This window comes from Mustela nigripes, chromosome 6, assembly GCF_022355385.1.
Source record: "Mustela nigripes isolate SB6536 chromosome 6, MUSNIG.SB6536, whole genome shotgun sequence".
Classification (NCBI taxonomy): Eukaryota; Metazoa; Chordata; class Mammalia; order Carnivora; family Mustelidae; genus Mustela; species Mustela nigripes.
Window position 1 is genome coordinate 82,455,403 of NC_081562.1, and position 22,626 is coordinate 82,478,028.

Genomic DNA, 22,626 nt, shown 5'->3' on the forward strand with positions numbered 1-22,626 from the left:
GCCGGCGTGTTTTAAAACCTTAGCTGGAAAAAAAGACAACTATCTCATTTCTGAGTGTTGCCTTCTGCATAAACTCACAGGGTTAGAGACCACCTTGCGTATGTTACTGCATACTAATAAGGAATCTTGCTTAACAGATAATCCAGATTTTCAATAATACACTGATGCTTTCTGAGAAAGAACAGAGTTTTGCTTCTGCTATGTCATGATCATTGAAATCTAATACCAGTGTAAATATACACTGCAGCAAAGCACATATTCCAAAACAAATCCATAACACATCTCAAGAAAGTACAGAGTCTTAAGATTCATTTGTTTGTAATTCTGTTTGAAATGTGAGTTTCAGAGCCCAAGGATCCTTGACCTATATTATCCAGTCTCTTATACCCCTGGCATCTTGGGCTGCCAAGAAATGTGTATTGAAGTGTCAGGGACAGCAAAATATGTTGTCACTTTCAACTCTGTTTTATGTATGAATTTCTGTACCCAAAACCTCTTTCCTCTTTTAATCAGTGAAATGAAATAATATACTGTTTCCATCTTGACCCACATAGAAAACACAACCAAGACTGAGGTACTAAAGATGTGTTTCACAACCAAGCTTTCAGTTATCCCAGAAGACAGTGGAAAATGCTTCACACACTTGACAGGTGACTTAACAGACTTCTCCCCTCATCATGAGACATAACAAACTTCTCCTCTCATCATGACTGTGGCAGCTGTAGGTCAACAGGAAAATCTATCCAAAATACAACTGGGTAAACAGAGAAAGGGAGCAAGAGCAGTCAAGCCCCCCTCCTCTTGTTAGCTGGGTCAACTGATTCCCTGGAAAGAGCCCCTGGAAAGAGCTGTTAACTAACTAACCTCCAGTTAGTTGTTGGATGGTGTGTCTGTAAGTGTCCCAAGATGGGTTTACTTGTTGAGTATCCTGACCCAGAAGGAAGGAAAATTGTCTTAGGTAAGACAAGTGTATTTTCTCTAGTAACCTCGGTCTAGGGATCATTTCTAGGTTGTTACTGGTATTTTACATCTCTAAGGTGTTTTACATTTAAGAGACTGAATTCACTGGAGGCACTTGAAAGAACAGAACTGCATTGTAAAATGGGTGATTGCTTGGGCTCTTCAACCAGAGGCCTATGGTTTGAGTTCTAGTTTTGCTCTTTACTAGTTATAGAACTGTGGAAAGTTTATTTTATTTCCTCCTCATGAAGCTTCTATTGAAGATATAACGTGAGGTTGATTCCAGAGTGGGGATTAAATGAGCCTGTATGTGTTAAAGTTCCTGGCACAAATTCAGCACTCAGTGTTAGCCACTAAATATTCCACCTCTGTGTCAAGTGTTTAAAGTATATGCAACATCTAATCATTAAAAATCCATACATTTTTCAAAACGTTGTCACGTGCATTATCTGATGTGCTCCCCACAATGACCCATTATAGGAGACAGAGCAGATATTGCCCTACTTGGCCAAAGAGGACAGATTAGAGATCTGTGACTTCCCCAAGGCCCCGTCAATGCCATGTCATGGAACCAGAAGAGGATTCCAAGTCTTGGGTGTCCCCGGGCTCTTTCCAGAGGATCAGTTGACCCAGTAAAATACTGAGTTGATATGTGACTCTAGGAAGAATATAAGAGATTCCAACAGAAGTTTTAGGTTTCTGTGTAGTGGAGTGTCAGGGATCCCCAAAACCACCCTCAGGCTCAATGATTCTCTAGAAGGACTCACAGAACTCAGAAAATCTGGTAAATGTATGTTCTTTGCAGCAAAGAATACAGATTGAAATCAGTAAAGGCGAAGATGCACAGAGCAGGAGAAACCAGGCATAAGCTTCCTTCCATTGGTCTACCCCCAGAGGAACTGTACAGGCTGTGCTTAATGCTTCCAACAACATGTGATGGTCACATACAAAGTCTTATTGCCAGCCAGGGCACCCACCTGAGCCTGCGTGTCCAGAGTTCTTACTGGGGGTCACTCACATAGGCAAGGAGCACCTGAGTGACTGACTAACCTTAACTACTCAGTCTCCAGGTCTCCAAGAGTCAAAGAGATATAGTGTGGCCCAACGCCCCAGGCAGATGAAACAGATGTTCCCCATAAATCACATCATTAGCATAGATGATCTGGGTTGGATCAAAGAATCAATTATATGAAGATACTCTCATTAGGAAGGATATTCCCAGGGCCTAGAGGGTATCTGCTAGAATTAGTTAAGGCCAGGCCTTTCCTTAGAATGTGCAAGTTTTGAGCATTTTGAGTCTCCTGAGCTAATCCTATAAAGGATTACACAGCAGACAGATAGTATCTAGGCGTCCTGAAAACACCAGAGCACAGCAGGTTACTCAGAGCCAGATCCAGACCAAAGGTGAGCCTAAGAACCAATTTCTAAGTTGGGTCCATGCATCAATCCTCCAAGCCAATGGGCATTTTTGGCTACTGCAGTGGGCTACCAAAACCTAGAAAAGCTGCCTTTGAATCTAGCTATGATGGGAGCCCGTGTCTCTCTTTGGGGCCCACTGGCATTCTAGGAGTATCCCACTCTGCACTCTGCGAGACCTCTCACACAGTGACAGGGAGAGAGGCCTTACTCTTATTCCATAACCGGCCCCTAAGTAAGGGTTTTGTTGCAGGCACATTCAAAGTTTCATAAGAAGAGTAAGAAAATGAAACAGGAGCAGCTCGGGAAACAGCTCAACTCAAGACAGCTGAAACAGCAAAGGGATTTCTTAGCTCACACAACAAGGAGTCCTGAGGTAGTACGTCTTTGGGATTATTCCACTCAGCACCATGACAACGTCATCAAAAGCCCAAGTTCTATCTTCTGCTCTTCCATTCCCATCATGTTGGTTAGCTTCCTTGTGGCTAAAAAAAAAAAAAAAAAAAAAAAAAAAGCTGTAGTGGTCCAGGTATCACATCTTAGCAGTCCATTATCCAAACTCAAAAAATGGGACTTCTCCTTGTGTCTCTTTTAAGGAGCTACAAAATGCTTCACAGAAGCCCCAACCACCAGCTTCCCCGACGTCCCCCTGGACAAAATGGCCTCTTCCTAAGCCAGTCACTGTCAGGGAAAGAAATTTTCTCCATTGGTTTAGTGTAATCAATCATCCACACCTGGGACTGGGAATGGAACCAGCATTCTCTAAAGCCCATGGTTCCCTGGCAAAGGGTGGGATACTAGAAGAAAAAACTCAGGGTCTGTTGGAAGAGAGCGAGTTGGGGATTGCTATTGGACAGGCAACCAAAGTTGTCTCCTGATGCAAACTGCTGGGTAGATCAGCATGGCAGAGTCGATTCTGAAATTGGTCATCCTCATGGGGGAATCCCAGGGATTGTTTGTGTTGCCTCAGTTTCCTAGAGTTAAAGGGTAATTGTTGAGCTGGTTCTTAGGAAACTTGACAAAGGGAGACAGAAGTGAGAAGAAAAAGGAATTGAGCTCTAATAGAGGGTCAGGGTGTTGCTGTCTTCTCCTGCATTTAAACACAATAAGGCGGGTGGGAGGATAGCTCTGGAGGGGGAAGCACTTAAGATAAGTGAACTGTATTATCAGCTCTAGGATACAGTGTTTGGAAGCCAGAAAATTCTGAAGGCCTAAAGAGCCATGTTTGATGCTCACATAAGCTTTATCTTCCCACTTTTTGTCCAGGTGTTCTCTGTGAAGGAGAGCTCTTGACTTTAGGAAGGAAACATACCCTTCATCTCACCAATGTCTTCATCATTAACTCAGATTCGTTCACCCTTCTGGCCCTGATGCTGTTCCTCCTTACTAGAGTCCATTAAATCTCAGACAGCTATCCATCACCAGAGGGACAACAGAGGTCTTCAACATTTGTCAACCTTCAGAGTCTTTCCCTTATCCCATGAGATTTTATAAAATTAAGACTTCCTGTCCTCTCTCTCTTTTCCCCTTGTGCATTTCATTTACCATCACCCCCATACCCTCAGGTCTGGTAACATCCCATCAGGAAACAGGATGGCTGAGAACCTTCCCCAGTGAAACTTGGTGTGGGATTCCATTAATCTAGCAATCCCTTTGGCTAGTCCCAGGCTTTTCAATGTACAGAAATAAATCTGCGCTCTCAACTGGTGGAAACAACTTTCCAGCTATTATTTCTCAGTTGAAAAACCATTCAATTGCTTTCATAATTTGATGTTTTGTATCTGGCTTCCAAACACTGTATCCTAGAGCTGATAATACAGTTCACTTATCTTAAGTGCTTCCCCCTCCTGAGCTATCCTCCCACCCGCCTTATTGTGTTTAAATGCAGGAGAAGACAGCAACACCCTGACCCTCTATTAGAGCTCAATTCCTTTTTCTTCTCACTTCTGTCTCCCTTTGTCAAGTTCCCTAAGAACCAGCTCAACAATTACCTTGCACTTTTGGTGATCTCTTATTGTTTCCTTTTCCTGCCTCTTCCATTAAATGATTTGGGAGAACTGTCTTGTTATAGGCTGCTTTACTCAATTGTAGATGGCCTGTCCGTTGGTGAAAATATGCTCCACAGTCCTTTTTCTCAGAGAGCTGGCTTAAAAGTTGATTCTGGAGCCTGTCAAAAGGAAAGATTCCCCAGGAGGATGAGGAGCGAGGGAGGGTATCCCAATAATCACCAATAATCCTTTGATGGGAGCTCACACTTGAACAGATAAGCTTGTAGGCATAGCTATTGCTGCTGCTTCTGATTATAAAAGTAATATGCATTCACTGTTGGGAATTTAGGAGAAAAAAAACATTTCCTTTCTACGGACAGACAGCTATCAGAAGAGATGAGGATGAGTGAATATACTCGTCATGCAAACGCTCTAATGAATAAGACTGGAATCACATACTGTACTTGCACAGTTACTGTAATGTGCATTTAAGACAGAAATACAGATTGTTGGTCCTTACGCTGGCAGTTTATTAGCAAATTAACACTCATCACTGACATCTAAAACATCTAAGACATTTTCTTAAAGAAATACGAAGCAGGTTAATTCAGCAACATTCAACAACAAATATATTTCAGTTCCTACAAGTTCCAGGTACTGTCCTAGATTGGGGAGCGTGGCAGCGAGCAGAACAAAACATTCATGGAACTTACATTTTTATAAGTAAGACAGATAAAGAAATAAATATATGAAGTTCTTCTTCCACAGAAGCCTGAAGGAAGTGAGGGCCTCACCTAAGTTGAGCCAAAAGTAATTACGGAAGCATGTGTGGGATGCTGTGGGAACAACAAGGAGGCCAGGGTGTCTGGACAGGGGTGAGCAAGGGGCTATGTGGTGGGAAGATGAGCTCAGAAAGGCATAGGAGGCTGGATCATGGGGCACTTAAAACAGAAAAGTACTTTCGTGTGTGTCTTATATTAGTCACCATACAGTACTTCATTATTTTTTGTTGTAGCATTCCATGATTCATTGTTTGTGTATAACACCCAGTGCTCATTGCAATACATGCTCTCCTCAATACCCATCACCAGGCCCACCCATTCCCTCACGCTCTTCCCTTCTAAAACCCTCAGTTTGTTTCCCGGAGTCCATAGTCTCTCGTTCTTTGTCTCCCACTCTGATTTTTCTCCTTTGGTTTTTTCCTTCTCCAAATGTACTCCATACCATTCCTTATGTTCTACAATTAAGTGAAACCATATGATAATTGACTTTCCCTTTTTTACTTATTTCACTTAGCAAAATCTCCTCCAGTCCCATCCATGCTGATGTAAAAGTTGGGTATTCATCCTTTCTGATGGCTGAGTAATATTCCCTTATTTATATGGACCACATCTTCTTTATCCATTCGTCTGCTGAAGGGCATCTTGGCTCTTTCCACAGTTTGGCTATTGTGGACATTGCTGCTATGAAAATTGGGGTGCATATGACCCTTCTTTACCCCAAAGATACACTTGTATCTTTGGGATAAATACCCAGTAGTGCAATTGCAGGGTCATAGGGTAGCTCTATTTTTAATTTTTTAAGGAACTTCCACACTGTTTTCCAAAGTGGCTGCACTATTTTGCATTCCCACCAACAGGTAAGAAGGTTCCTCTTTCTCCACAACTTCTCCAACATTTGTTGTTTCTTGTCTTGTCAATTTTTACCATTCTAACTGGTGTAAGCTGGTATCTCAATGTGGTTTTGATTTGATTTTCCCTGATGCCTAATGATGAATACTTTCTCATGTGTATATTAGCCATTTGTATGTTTTCTTTGGAGAAGTGTCTGGTCATGACTTCTGCCCATTTTTTTACTTGATTATGTTTTTGTGTGTTGAGTCTGAGAAGTTCTTTATAGATCTTGGATATCAACCCTTTGTCTGTAGTGTCATTTGCAAATATCTTCTCCCATTCTGTGGGTTGCCTCTTTGTTTTGTTGACTGTTTCCTTTGCTGTACAGAACTTTTTATCTTGATGAAGTCCCAAAAGTTCATTTTCACTTTTGTTTCCCTTGCCTTTGGAGATGTGTCTTAAAAGAAATTGCTGTGACCAATGTCAAAGAGATTACTGCTTATGTTCTCCTCTAGTATTTTGACTGATTCCTGTCTCACATTGAGGTCTTTCATCCATTTAGAGTTGATCTTTGTGTATGGTGCAAGAGAATAGTCCAGTTTCATTCTTCTGTATATAGCTGTCCAATTTTCCCATCATTGTTTATTGAAAAAACTGTCTTTCTTCCATTGGATATTTTTTCCTGCTTTGCCAAAGTTGACCATAGCATTGAGAGTCACAGAAATACTTCTAATTTGACTTAGACTAAGATGGGAAGTCCTAGAAGGTTTTGTGCAGATATGACCTGACTTAATTTTTTAAAGGAATATAAATGGTACCAACTTACAAATGAACATGACTATGGCAAAGAGAATACCAAATAAAAGCCTTAACCTAAGTAATTTTAGAAAATAATATTTTGATTATATATTGTGTATTAGTAGTCCATGTTCTCCAGAGAAACAGAAGCAGGAGGAGATGGATACAGATATAGATATAAATATAGGTATAGATAGATAGGTGATAAATAGGTAGATGATAGATAAATACCATGTGGTCTATATCATATCTCATTATGATTTATTTTAAAGAAATAGGCTCACACACAGTTCTGAGAGAGCCCTAGGATCTGCAGTTCACAAGTTGGAGACTCCAGAGAGCCAATGATTCAAATCTGAATATGAAGGTGGGCCTAAGGATTAGGAGAGCTAGTGGTGTAAGTTCTAGTTTGAGTCTAACTCCAATGCCCCTGCTGGAAGATAAGCAGAGAGAAAACAATTATTTCTTGCCACCTTTTTATTCTGAATATTCAGCCCTTCAAGAGACTGCATCTGACCTCCACCTGCAGAAGACCATCCACTTTACTCAGTTTACTGATTCACATATTAATCTAATTCAGAAACACCCTCATGACACATCTAGAAATAATGGTCATTGGAATATCTGGGCACCCCATGACCCAGTCAAGTTAAAACATAAAATTAATCACTACATACTGCAATGTAATGTCATGTAAGGCTAAAAACAAAATGAACTTACAGAAATATTTGGTTATTGAATCAGTAAATTTGTTTTTCACAGAGGTATGGGTTAGCAACTCTGAAACTACTTTATGTGCATTATAGGCTTGTGCAAATAAGTAAACAAATTGTGAATAAGAACCAAGTATCTTAATAGAAGAGAAAGAAATTATAAATAAGGACAAAAGGGAGACTACAAGCAACCTTGCGGTGTTGGATTGGAATCGGAGATATGAATGGGAGTCATGGTTTTAAATAGAGAGACAGAGATGTGTATGTATGTATGTGTGTGTGCATACAGATGTTTCCTAGCTCTTTCATTGAAAGGGACTGACAATGACACCCCAGTAATGATGAGCACACCGGTACTCATCACATCTTGGTTTCTAAACATCTTTCTTCAGTCAGAGGAACCAGGGCTTCCTGGAGAAATGGCTGATCCCAGGACTAGAAAGTGAAAGTCCAAGGAAAAGCCTGGACTCAGTAGAATTCCAATTAATGAATGCTGAAGGAATGACAGAAAAATGATTCTTTCGTAAACATCACAGTAGAATTGTCACAGGATAGCAAGATTGCTAAAATTCATGGACAAACTATGATGAAAAATGGGATATTTGCATAATCTCAAAGTATCTCTCCACAAGATACTTATTAGTTACAATGAGAAAAAAACATAAATTTACAGTGAAAAGTCCTCGTAGACACCACCATGACCAAATGATCAAAATCAGCATCACTAATAAGGAGACCTACTGACTTCGAGTACCCCCTGATAGGCTGCCGTGAGAAGGGTTCAATATCACTTCTTTAATCTCCTTGCCAAAAATGCATAAGCTCTGCATAATCATGAGAAAATGTCACACCAATTCAAAGAGTAAGGCATGGAAAATAAGGAACTGTTTCAGATTGCAGAGATTTTAAAAACTTGAAAATTACATGCAGTGGGGGACCTGACTGAATTTTGGACCAGAAAGAACAACTGACAAAAATTGAATAAGGTACAAGTTAGCTACCTTTTAGTATATATAGGCAAAATAGCATGAGGCTACCAGTTATCAAAGTTATTAAGAAAATGACTATTCCACAGAACACAATAATCACATGTATTCATTTTGGAAAAAGGGGAAAAAATGCTTAGAATTTAGAAATCAGAGTTACAGCTGAATTACTCATGTTAAGGTTATGTGAAATGTTCCAATCAGTTTGATACAGAAATTCAAAATGATTCAAGTTCCATTCATCTCAAATCTGGCAACTTTCTCTCCCAATTCAAGTCCTTTGAGTACGAGGACAAGGCACCGTTAGATCCAACCCAAAGAAAAGAAAAGCCATCTATGCTGAAAGAGGAACAAAATTAGCACTCTATAATGGAATTTTGAACCCTTGGATTGCCTTTAGGCTAAAATTTTTCCAACTACTTTTAAGCACCCAATTTTACCCTTTCCTCTGAATGATGAAATGCATGATATAATCATCTCTGAATAAGAAGGAAAAAAACTATTGTTTCCTTTGTCCTGTTTCCTTCTCTATGAATTGACCTTTTTATTCAAGTTCATTCCCAGGAGAATATGAACTCTTCTTTGCTCTAGGCAAGAGCTGGACCATATGAACTTCCTACACAGTCTAATAATCTGCTCTTGACATTGATATTCTTTTGGTATATGTTTCAATATACTGTTCAATAAGTTTGTTTAGTGGGGTGGGCATACTATACTGTATTCCACTAGGTCCCATTAAGAGGCTGTTGCTGGGAAACAATTCTCCAAGGTTTCTGGCATTTCCACACCTCTTGTAGGAAAGGTGGTAACTGTCTTGCCTCCAGACTATCTGACCCAGAAACGTGTCCCCTCCTAGTACCCAAACAAACAGTGGCAGACTGTAAGCATGCTTACAAGCACACCCTTGTAAGCATGCAAGGGAGCAAAATCTCACATCCTTGACAGTTTTTGACGGTCGTTTGAACTTGCTAACCACCAGTACTAGTTTCAGGCATGAGCGTTTAGGATCGGTGGTCAGTCTGGGAACCACACTAGATGACTTGCCAACAAGCACCCCAAACATAAGTTGAGCACCTGGAGGGAGTTGTGTTTCCTTTGTTAATTTGTGTTGTTTTTAACTATTTCTCCTAGAAGTCAGTGTCTCATTGAGCGGAAACAGTACCCACCTGTGTTTCTTTCAGCCCGTCACCAGGCAGAGAAAGCTGCTTTCGAAAACCGGAGCTAGCTGGTATCATGGTTCTAGTTCATGCCAATGACATTTTAGCCCCCTGATAGGTTGGACCCCCAAACAAGTGCCTCCCAACTTGCTCCATAATCTGGTTCTGTTTCCTGAAAGAGTCAGTGCTCTCGTGTGTGCGTGCACGTGTGTGTGTGTGTGTATTTGCGTGAACATCTTCCTACTTTCCTCCCCAGCAGTAAGCCTTGCCGCTGGGATCAACGCGTTCCTACAAGCCCAGAAAATTACGTTCATTACATTTCCGGTTCCATTTTAGAAAGGGCACTGAAAATCTCGAAGTCTCTTCTGTTTTGTTTCCACTTACAGCAGCGCGTGCAGTGGGGAGGACCATGGAGGAGACAGGGAAAGGGGGCAGCAGATGGTATGGACCACATAGGAGACTGAATACACGGATGACTCCGATGTGTCTTTTCTAAGGAACAGATGTGTTGCCAGGCTGCGACCAGCTCAGGAAGATGAGATGAGGACTTGTCATGAATCTTATCTTTGCTGTCAGAGATTTACCGAATAGGCGTAGGGTTTGGCTCTTTCTTTTATCTGTTGGCCGGTAACCAAACAAAAATGCTCCATATGCTGGAAGGGACTAGCCCATTTCGTTTAATGTTAAGATTTCGCCCACTGTGAGATGCTCCATTATTTTCTGATCCGGTAGGAAAGAAAAACCACTGCCAATTAACTCTGACACATTTTCTATTATAAGACACATCCCAATTTCGGAGATGTTACAACAGGAAAACCTGCGTGTGGCTCAGGATGAGTGGCCCAGGGTACCAGGGCTGCGTACTGTTTGCCTAGGCCACTGCAGGGTCTCCTGGTCTGGCTCAGCCTGAGAGCTCGTGGCCCTGAATCAAGAATATCAGCTAAGAATCTTTAAACACCAACCGCGTGCCTGTCCCAGTTACATTCACTCTCTAGACTGGAGGGGCATGAGTCCCATTTTACAAAGCAGGGAAACTGAGCTCCTGGAGGTTAGGTGAGGTGTGAAGGGGAAGCCGCTGGGAAAAGGCGGGGGATCCAAATTCCAACCCAGCCCAGGCTCCTCTCCCCACGAGAAGCGTCCCGTTCCTCTGAAGAACTGTCACTTTGAAGAAGCTGAGTGACTGGGGAGCAGCTTTGAGAAGGGTACGGAATCTAAATATTTGTGGGTTTGTTTTAGAAACAAGTCCCACCCGCCATGCAGCTGTCACGGCAATAATTGTGAGACTGCGCTCCTCTCTTTAAGCTCGAGTTAAGAGTGAAAGGAGGGGCGAGGGGGTGGCGTTCGCCCCACAGCAACCATTACTGGCGACATAATGGGGCTGATGCTTCTGGAAGCTACAGAGTGCAGTGTCATTGTTTACCTCCTGTCAAGTCTTTATTCCAACCGAGAAAGCCCTTTCAGAACTCTGCCTCCATCCGGCTTCTGACCTTTTCAAGGGGCTGATAGGTTAAAGCCTCTGAATTCTTAAAGCATATGCATAAAGTATTTCTAGTACATTATTTAAAATATCCCTCCCTCCCCCTCTCTCTTTCTCTCTCTCAGCTATGATTTGAAGAAGTCTTCACCACACAGAATTTTAACTGATGGCAAAAATATAAAGCCTTGAGGTAATGTTTTATCACTGTTTATTATTGTATCCAAAGAAGAGGCCTTGACAAGTGTTGGCTGCTGCTGGGTTGCCATGGCACTCATCAGTCAAGCAGGGATGGGATTTTTAAAGCCTGCTTAACCCTTTTTCTTACCCATGTGCACAACCCTGAAAGACTCATTCTGTGCAGTATTCTTGGGTGAAGCCTCAGGCTTGCTGCCTGGGTCATCATGCCTCCTGGCCCCCTGGCCCCACCCATACACACTGCCCCCTCCTCACAGGCCACCATCCCTTGGGCCTCTCCGCGCAGACACCCATGGCCTCCCCTGCCTGGAACAGGCTTCTGCACCTGTCCCAGCCCCAGCTCCCATTCAGGTTCTATTCTGTGAAGGTAGCGCCTCCTCCAGGGAGCCTTCCCCATCCTTTTCACCCCTCACTCTGGATTAAAAACACATTCTAGGTGCTCCAAGAACACTCTGCATTTACCTCCCTTTTGGCACACATCACCTTGAGTATAATTGTTTGAGACAGTTTTGGTGAAAGGCGTCTAGAGCTGGTGTGGCTGTGCTCGAAGTTCCCCTCTGCTACATACAAGTTTGTGATCTTGGCCAAGTCACTTGACCTCTCTAAGCCTCAGCCTCCCTCTATGTGAAGGAAGAATAATATGAATATTTGCTTCACAGAATAATTGTAGGGGTTCAATGAGGTCCTCTAAACAAAACACCTAGCACAAGGGAAAATTCAATAAGCAGTAGAGTAAAAACTTGTCTCCTCCATGTAAGCTCCATGAAGATAGCGACTGTGTCTTTTATTTTTGATTATGCAGGACCTAACATAGTGGGTGTTTCCTAAAAGTCTAACACAGGATGGGTTTATCAGGGCATGGGTTTCTCCACATAAACGAATTTTTGAGATAGCTACAGCTTACCCCTGAATGCACACAAAGAAAATCCTTTCTTATTTCTGCTTATTAAATTAATTCACATATAGAGGTGAAAATTGTGAAAATACAGCACGTCAAGAAACAAAATGAAAACCATCTGTGATCCTTCCATCCACTGTTAATATGTTAGTTACATCCTTTCATACACACATGCATTCTTTTTAATGTACATGTATACATTTATATTACACTGAAACATTCTAATTTAATTTTCAAACCATTTGTTGACTATTTCTTTACTGGTGAACAGTGTTTCATAGTGTTAATACTGGAGTGAACATCCTTGTGTCTTATGTCTTCACAAACCCATGGCTTTGTTCTTAAAATGTTTTTCTTGAACTCTTTGTGCTTTCCAGAAGTTCATAAGCATATCCATATCCCTGTGCCCTTACTGGCACGGGCCAATTTGATAGATGAAAAATAGTATCTCATTTTCCCCTTCCTTCTATAAATTTATCACACAGCTCCTCATTTAAACCTTCTAATGACTCAGCATGATCATTTTGAGTATCAAATACTCATCCCTCTGAATATCCTTGCAATTCCCAGGGGCTAATGAGGTGTGTGAAGCTCTTTGTCCATACATTGAATGACCCCAGATGGCTGGGCTTTTCTTCTTTGATTTTAGCTTCTTCCTACACTGTAACCACCATATGTGACTTCTTGCCACTTCCAACAGAACATTGACTCTTCTAATTCTCTATTATTGATCCATTGTGTTGAACAAGCATTCATTGGATGACTACAGGCTATGAGGTTTTTGGAAAGATTCTGAAGGAGAAAGGAATACAAATAGTAACAGAGTACATGAAGGACCTACCCTGAAAGAAGAAACAGAGTCGTAAACAATTACACAATGGAGTCAACAGAACACAGACAGAGTCCTAAAATTAGGACTGAGGACAAAAGGCAACAAGATTCCAAATGGGGTCCGGTATTTCTTAAAGCATGCTTTCAAATTCTACCCCTAGGAAACTAGCACTGAGTAAAACTCCTCTAACCTTTGGCATAGAAACTAGGTTAAAGTATTTAAATTCTGTGCTAAATGAGATCATGTAAACCTGATTTGGGGCTCTGGGTGTTTGTTCAGCCATAGGGGAACATGCCAGCTCTGGCTACAGGAATTTCAGCTGGCTCTAGAGAGAACATTTTTGCTTCTTTCTTTGGTCTCAGCTGTTTTGTTGGGGAGGGAGGGGAGATTTGGTGCCAGGATATTCCAATTAAATGCTTCTGGATAATAGTGAGAAATAGTGAGAAAGGATGATATTAATAATGTGGCTTCTCTGTAACTGAACAATTTGAGATTCTTTCCTTTTATTCTCTCTTTGTAAAAGATGCTTATACAGGAGTGATTCAACTGCTTGAAATGTAAATATTACTCAATATCTAAGATATTTTATTTACATGTGGCCAAAATACACATTTTGAAAACTTCACCTACTATGTATTTCCTGATGTCTACTGTGTGCCAGGCACTAAATTTTGGACTATTGGTTTGTAAATTCCTAACTAGAATTGTTTTGTTCAATTTTCACCCAGATCTATTGGCATCACCTAAGCCTAAATGTGATCTATAATAAGATGACTTTTTCTTTTTTTTCCTGTAGGACCTTCAGCATACATATAGAACCGACCTTACCAGGGGAATATTTGATTTAGTGAAACATTTACTCCATTTCCCTATAGCATATTATCCTATATAATTCTTCTTGTGATTGCAAAGATAAAACAATTTTACAATCCATAATGAATGAACGATGGGCAATTTTTTCTAGAATTACTTTTTATCTTTGTCAGCTTTATGAAAGCTGTCACATTTTCACATATATATTTCCAAATAGTGTATATGTATTGGGAAAATGCTCTGATAACTAATCTGACACAGCTTCTTTTAACAACTCCAGAGAGAACATAGATCATTTATTGCTAGTTGTTTCAATAATTTTTCCACAATAAAAGGATTCATGAGGTTAAAAAGTTCCATCCTGTATGTACTTGTTCAAGTGCCTATTTATAAGCTTTTATGACTAACTCCTTGATTTTCTAGCATCACTTAAAGTTGGTGGGCAAAAGCTGACTTATCTGAGTTATGCCCCCATAAAAACTTCTTTTAAAAAAAAAGAAAGGAAGGAAGGAAGAAAGAAAATAAAAAGGAAAAGTTGTTCCAGATAGCTGACTCGGGGTTATCCTTTGGAGTTGGTTATATACATGTTATGCTGCTACTTTGCAATGTCTTCAGAGGCTACTGAGGCATAGTATTTGATGCGGCCTCTACTCAATTAAAAAGCGCAATGTGTAGTATTTATTTGACCTATTATGAGTAAACAAAATTATAAATTCAGTGACAAAGAGAAATCCTATGGTAACAGCTGTATGTATTAAGATCACTGTTGTAGCCCAATTTATTTAGGTTACACCTGAAAACTGTCCTTTATTCTCGTTGCAAACGATTTCTCCCAGCCTTCCCCCCACCACACACACACACATGGACACACACAGCTCTTAAGCAAACACTAACAAGGCTTCTAATAGGTCAAAGCCACATCTGTGAGACAACCCAGCCCCATTAATTTCCTTCCTGGGAAAACTCAAGGTTGACAGTATAATTTACTGCTTCTTCCAGCTAACGCCTGAAGATAGGACCCCTATTCCCCAGTCTCCGTGGGCCAACAGAAACCCTGCTTCCTAACAGCCAGTTAACAAACCCCGATGGCCTAATCACATTGACCTACCCCCTCACCTGCTTTTTATAATTTTCCACTTCTCTGACTCCTGCTCCGCCTCCACACATCTATGCAGGTGAGCTCTCCACACCTCAGCATTCAGCTCAGTTCTACATTCAAGCTTTTTCTCTACTGCAGTTGTTAACTCAAGAAAGTCTGTGTTTACTGGCTTTCACTAGTGTCCAACTTTTTTTTTAAACACATCCCACTGAAAACTCAAACTAAACCAATTAAAATATGGATACATAGAAACTTTCAGGTCATTTCCAAAACATGTCAATAGCGTTGGTGGTATAGTGGTGAGCATAGCTGCCTTCCAAAACATGTCAATAGCAGTAGTCTACGAATTAACCACAGGCCAGAGTTATGACAACAGGTGATTTACAATCCATTCTAGGAAAAGGATCTAAAATAACGTTATTCTATCCTCTCCCATCTTCTCCTCTCAATTTTTCCTCCCATAAGATGAAAGAATCCAAGGGGGAAGTCTTTTGACAAACAAGTAACAAGTCAGCATAGACTATAGTCAAACTTCAGAACATCACCCTCATCCAAAGGGTTAATTTTTCTGTTGGTGACGAGTGTTACTTCTGGTGGGCATTTCTGGGGTGTTCATGCTGGATCTCCTCACTGACCAACTGGGGACATGAGGTGGAATTCAGTGGACATTGTCCCTGGTTTCTAACAGTCACTCCTCAGATGATTCGTCAAAGCCAACCACGCCACTCACCTGTGATTGGGCTGAGATGTCAGGTGAGGTTTGCTGGAGTCGTCTGGGGAAAGAGCCAGTTGTCTTTCCATCCTGCGCATGGACAAGGATGAAGTTAGTGAGATAAATAGAGGGCAGAAATAGAAGGGAGCTGGATTGCAGATAATATTGTTGAGCCCCTGAATCAACCACCTCTACAGCCTGCATCGACTTAGAGTTATATAAGAGAAGGCACTTATTGTTTATGACATTTGGGGTTCGTATTCTCTTACTGGAAGACAGAGACATCTTCACTGAGACAAGAATCTGCAAGGTGTTTTATAAGGTTTTCTCTCCACCAGCAGTAACAGAGCCCACAGGAGGGAGGCAGTGCTCTCCAAGGAAGACAGAGGGGCCTTCCAGCTCAAGGGAGACCCCCAGGGGTAAAACAGTCTGTTTGATCTGAGCAGGGGAAGTTGGGTCTTCTAAAACTCAGCCTGACCAGCCGCCAGGGGATGCAGAATTTCTGATGAGGGAAGGGGGCTAGAGAGGGGGCAAGGAGAAATAATTTTGAAGTCAGCAATTCTGTGAAGGCAGCTAAATGTGTATGTGTGTTGGGGTTGGGGGAATGAGGCAGCTTTGGGTGATCTAGAGGGGAAGATGAACATTAAAGAGAGGAAAGATAATGAAGACAATAATGTGAGGACACTAAAGGTTTCTTTTTCTCTCTCTTTTTTTTTTTTTCTGGAAAAGTATGTTACATTTGGATCACCTTGTTTATTTGTTTATTTTTAAAGATTAGCTAGAACTTAGTTCTGAATCCATCTGGTTCTGGTGACTTTTTCAAATAATAAGTCTTTTAAACAGAGTACCAAAAGGAAGCTATTTCTATCCTGATGGTGTCCTTGGCTGGAAATGCCACTGGCCTTTCAGCCCGGGGATGGAACAGACTCAACTCATGTATTCAGCTCTCCTGAAAAACCAAGGAGACCAGCAGACGTCCCAGGAACACCTACCTGTGCTAGTGCCATGTCCCTCCCTTCAAAGGTCCTCCGAATCAGTTGATACTAGTCCCTGGGCTCTTCGCAGCACTCTCCAAGCTCTGATTCAGTTTAGAGACAGAAGTCCTATGCCAGCTGCCAGATTTCTCCATCCAGTGCAGCTCAGACCAAGGCCATGCTCCTATCTTCCAGGTTCAACTTGCCTACAAGCTGTAGAACCCACTCACCTCCAGAGGAAAAGCAGGTGGATGCTTTTCAAAAGACAAAGAACATCAACTTCCAAACTCATCAAATGTTTAGGAGGAGAAAAACTGGAGCTGGAGGAATCAGAAGAATCCTTTGGAAGATAAACATAGCCTTGAAGAATGTGCAAACCTAGGACGGGAGAAGGGAAATGTATTCTAGGCCAAAACATACATCCTACCTTAAGGAAGGCCATATGGTAGTTAGCTTGGATGAAATTTGGGGCTAATATAAAACTGGTTGGATAAAATTGGATCCTGATCAAGAAAATCTATGCGTGCTAGACTGAGTTTGATCCTAGATGTGGTAGACAGCAAGATGACATAGTGGAACAGAGTGAACTTTGTGGTCAGGAAGACTCAGGTATCAATCTCTGTTCTTCATTTTCTGGCTTCGTGAACTTGGGAAAATTGCTTAAATTCTCTGGCCCTCATGGAGATAACAATACCTTCTTCCAGAGCTCTTGCTAGAAGATCATGTCTCTAAAAGATGAGGACTGACATATCATAAATTCTCTTTCCTCTTCTGGTGGTATTGAGGAAGGAAGATGTGGTCTCCAGAGACCCCAGAGGAAACTGAAATGTTGCTGGAGGGAATGAGGTTGAGGAGGTAGAAAGAGGAAATCAGTCTGAAACAGAAGAAGCTGGGAAGGTCCCCAACTGTACTTGTGTGTTTGTGTTTGTTGGGGCAGTTTTTTGGGAGATGAACTGTTGAAAGAGCTAGTGGGGAAGACAAAACAATAGATGAAGAAGAAGAACTAAGAAAGTGAAGTAAAAGGACTTTAAAATTTTGTGTGTGTGTGTGTGACTCCAGGTCAGCCACATAGAAGACAGCAAATGACAGAGATTGACAAATCAAGCATTAAATTGGATGATTTAAATTACAGCAAATCATAGAAGAAAGAAAGGAGCCATCTGAAGAGTTGTAAACAAAGTTCCCCCAAAGCTAATATATAACTTACAGTACCCTTTGGAAAGTTCGGAATTATATATTATTTTTTTAGCTTTTTACACAAACACATTTTTTTTTCCTCTTGAACATGGGATGGGGGAGGGGAGGACATAATGTCTGTGATTGAGCCATCCTGCCAAAGAAGATTCTCTAATTTTACTAATTTTAGGATGCATGTGATTCATCTCTGAGATATTAGAAGAAAAATATAATTCCCAAATAAGAGATGCTATTTATTATCAGCTGTTTAAATGTTATTCATCTAAAAGGAAAGAATCCAGATCTTAGAAAAATGATCATAAGAACCTTACAAATACTTCCCAGGTTTTTCATATGTTTTGAAACACTGAGGAAACCATCTGCAGGAAATGTGGCAGATGCATTAAAGGATATTCTTATTGAAACAAATTAAAATAAATATATGTGCGAAAGTGTCTAGCATGATGTCCAGCAAACAAGACAAACTCAGTTAATGTTAGGGGAATCCAATTAAGTTCTTTAATCCAAATTTAATCCAAAATACTATCAGACAGCCCTTTGCATTAGAACAGATTTGGGTACAAAAATGTGGCTGGAGTAAATCTCAAGGCTAACAACTGCTAATTCAAAGCTCCCAGAGACAGGCTGAGGATTAGTTGAAATTCACTCCATTTTTCAATATTTAATTTAGTGGGTTACAAAGAGAATATATCTTTTTTTTTTAAGATTTTATTTATTTATTTGACAGAGATCACAAGTAGGCAGAAAGACAGGCAGAGAGAGAGGAGGAAGCAGGATCCCTGCTGAACAAAGAGACCGTCATGGGGCTCCATCCAGGATCCTGGGATCATGACCTGGGCCAAAGGCAGAGGCTTTAACCCACTGAGACACCCATGTGCCACTAGGGAGAATATTTCTATTGCACCTTTAAAACACCCGTGATTACCGCAAGGCATGGTTGATCAGAAGGCCGTTGGAATTGAAATGGTATTTCTGGTCATAGAAGAGTGCAGTGATCCACAAAAGCCAGGGTTTCCCACACTTCTTTTCCCTGAAGTCTTGGCTGGCTATAAGATGTGTTAACTAGAGATCATTTTGTGTGTGTGTGGACACATTCCCATCATTGAGATCTCATTATATCCCACATACTTGCAGACATTTTCTCATTTGATTCTCATAACCACCTCCTGAAATAGGTATTATTATCATCTTCATTTTGTGTTTGGGAGAACACAGTCTGGGGGTAAAACCAGCGCTGGGTGGATAGGTCAGTGGAATTTGGAATTAGATGGACCTCAATTTAAATCTCAGCCCATGACTTTGGCATTTCCTACCCATTATGGGCCTCCATTTGCAAATTCTAGCTTTGGTAGAATAATTCTTAGAAGACTAGAATTAGAAGTTGAGGTTATAATTACCCAACAAGTATTTTTTAATAACTGCTAACAGCAAAATGTGGATATCAAATGCCCAACATGCAATGTTTGGGAATAACTGGCTGAAATTGTTTTATTCGTCAGGTTGTTTAGCATTAGGAAGACCCAGTTTGAATTTACTCTGCACCATGGCATCACGCCAGAACTAAATTTTCAGGACCTAGGAATCCCTAATTGATTTGGTGACTTACTCTGTTTCTTAACAGATCCTCTCTCACCACCACCCGCTCCATAATGTAGGTGTTCTGTATTCGACCCGCCTCCACCTGAAGATATATGAAGGGAAAACTGAATAAACACACACAATTATATTATATTTACCATCTCCAATGGAAATGCATTTTCATTCCATTTCCAATGGTTTCCTTCCTGAATATCCGGATTCCCATCTGGTAGCATTTCTTAGTGCAGGTCTTCTGGCAATGAATTCCCTTAATTTCCATTTATCTGAAAATGCTGGGGTTTTTTTCTTCACCTTCATTTTTCAAGTGCTTTTTTAAAAAAAAAAAATTTTAAGGTTTCATTTATTTATTTGACACAGAGAGAGATCACTAGCAGGCAGAGAGGCAGGCAGAGAAAGAGGGGGAAGCAGGCTCCCCGCTGAGCAGAGAGCCTGATGCAGGGCTTGATCCCAGGACCCTGAGATCATGACCTGAGCCTAAGGCAGAGACTTAACCTACTGAGCTGAACCAGGCTCCCCTCAAGTGCTTTAATGGAGAAACAGTTCACCTTCTGTTAAATGCCCAAATTTCAATGTTCAGCTTGATGAATTTTTATGTAGTTATATACCCATGTAACAACCATTCCAATAAAGATATAAACATTTCTGCCACCCCAAAACTTCCTCTGTGTCTCCTTGTAGTCAATTTCCTCCCTCTACCCCAGACTTTCTAATCATTAATCTGTTGTCAGTCACTGTAGCTATGCCTTTTCCAAAATATCGTATAAATAGCCTCATATAATACATACCCTTTTCAGTATGGCTTTTTTCACTTGGCACAATGCATTTGAGATTCATCCAAGTCATTGGATGAAATTTCTTTCCATTGCTGAGTAGTATTCCATCATATGGATGGACCACAGTTTGTTTATCCATCCATCTCTAAGGACACCTGGGTTGTTTTCAGTTTCTGGCAATTTTGGATAGAGCTGCCATAACATTAGGAAACACATTTTTGTGTGACTATGATTTTCAATGACCTGAATTAAATGGATAGAGGAATGCTGAGTCAAAAGGGTATGTTTAATGTTATAAGAAACTGTCAAACTGTTTTTCAAAGTACTGTACCATTTTATATTTCTACTCAAAGTGTATGAATTTTGGTTTCTTGGGGCATGGTATTACCAGTTTCATTATGTTTTACTCATTCTCATTATGGTTTTAATTTGCATTTCCTTAATCACTCACAATGCTGAGCATCTTTTCATGTGATCACTTACTATCTATACATCACCTTCAGCAAAGGGTCTTCAAATCTTTTTTTTCCTGGATTGTTTGTTTCCTTACTGCTGAACTTTCAAAGTTTTTTTGTACTTTAACTACCAGTCTTTGATTAGACATGTGTTCTACAAACATTTTCTCTCAGTCTGCAGTTAGTATTTATTTTCTTAACAGTGGCTTTCAAAGAGAAGCTTCCAGATGTGATAAAGTCTAATTTATTACTGTCTGTTTTATGGTTTGTGCTTTTGTGCCATATCTAGGAAATCTTTGACTAACCCAAGGTGACAAAGAATTTTTCCTATGTTTTATTCTAGAACTTTTACAGCTTTACATTATACATTTAGTTCTCTGTGACATCTTGAGTTCCTTCTTATAAACAGTTCAGGGTACCATCGGTGTTCTCTCTCTCTTTTTCTTTTTTGCATATAAATGTCCAACTGTTCCAACATCATTTTTTCACTTCTTGAGTCCATTGGCTCCATTGATTCTCTGTTACCAGTTATTGAGTCTGTATTCTGTCTTTCAAGAGTCTTATCTCACACTCACTTTGGCTAAGAACTGAGTTTTGAGCTTTTGTAATAAAACATTTGAAGGATTTAGGAAGGAAGAATGAGAGGGAGGGAAAGAAAGAAAGAAAGAAAGAGCAAGACAAACAGACTGTCCATTGACAATCTTTGGGCTGCCTGCCCTGGCGTGCCTCGCTGAGAGAGCACGAACCTTTAGCACAGCCCAGGCTCAGGGAGAGGTCTGAGTCAGGGGTCCTGCCCGGAGAAGGCATTCACAGGCGCCTGCCTCAGGAACAGGGCCCGTGACAACCCCCGCTGCATAAGGCTCTCCTAGGACAAAGGGCATCAAGAGAGAAGAGAAGGCTCTGAATGGGAGCTAGACGCTATGAAAGAATCTTTTCAGTTCTACCCAGTTATACCTGGGTTTGAATCATTGTTTTCAGTGTCAAATACCAAGAACCCCCACACCTGAGTAGGTAATCTCTTGTTCTTGCTAAGACTCTGATTAGTAAATGTGAACCAGGCACACGAAGGTCAATCTGGCAACCTAGTAAAAACCATAGATAGGCAGGAAGGTTTTCTCCTCCTCCTCTCTCCCCTTCTCCCTCTAGGGGGAAGGCAACAGAAAGGAATAACTAGTCAGCCATCCAAATAATTATTTAATGGCAGAGTTACCAAAAACTCTGCCATTGGACATGGTGGCTGGCTACAAAATGCAGAGATGTGGTACATCTGAACTATTATTGAGATGGTCAAATGCTTAGTGGACACTTGGCCATTATTACGCTCATCCTTGCAGAGGGAGATCCCTTTTATCCCCAATGTTTCCTACTTAACTTTGCATTCTAGAAGATCAGCACATGAGGTGATTTCATCTTATGCATAAGTGCATAAGATGCACTTTCTCTCACATTGCTGTCATCTTAAAGTCACAGAAAGTGATGGTAGATTGAGATATTTGTATATTTCTAATGTCTGGGTCCTGGCCATCAATGTTCTTAATGAAGTTGAATTCACACATTCTGCTGCAATTTGCCCTTGTGGTACAAAGTCCTGAGTCAATCAGTTGGTCTAGTTGCTCAAGGCAGACCTAGCTTCAGGCTGAACTTATGCCTCGCCAACCACTTGGAAATTTGGAAACAAAGATGTAGTGAACATTTCATATATAAGAAACCGAAATGACTGCTAAAGCAATTCAGTGAATTGCTGAAATTTCTATGCTTTCATAAGACTTGACTCTTACAGTAACCCACTTGTCCATATTCATGCCCGTTTCCCCCATGCGCCACCAGCCCCTTGCAGACCACATCTAGTTTATCATAAATACCTCTCAATCATCCTTGCATCTAAAAGAGTGACTGATTCAATATGTGTTCGATAAATATTTGTTGGGGTACCTGTGTAGCACAGTGGGTTAAGCCTCTGCCTTCAGCTCA

At 40.9% G+C, this 22,626-nt stretch overlaps 1 long non-coding RNA gene across 1 annotated transcript in view; it reads right to left on the reverse strand.

Annotated features, from left to right (window-relative positions):
• Nucleotides 1-290: 290 nt before the first annotated feature.
• Nucleotides 291-22,626, reverse strand: part of LOC132019618 (uncharacterized) — a 65,223-nt gene continuing 42,887 nt past the window's right edge. The window contains exons 3-6 of the long non-coding RNA XR_009404822.1: nt 19,435-19,509; nt 16,862-17,009; nt 15,676-15,747; nt 291-2,861 (exon numbers count right to left, since the gene is read on the reverse strand). This is a non-coding gene — a long non-coding RNA (uncharacterized LOC132019618). The remainder of the gene's footprint in view (nt 2,862-15,675; nt 15,748-16,861; nt 17,010-19,434; nt 19,510-22,626) is intronic.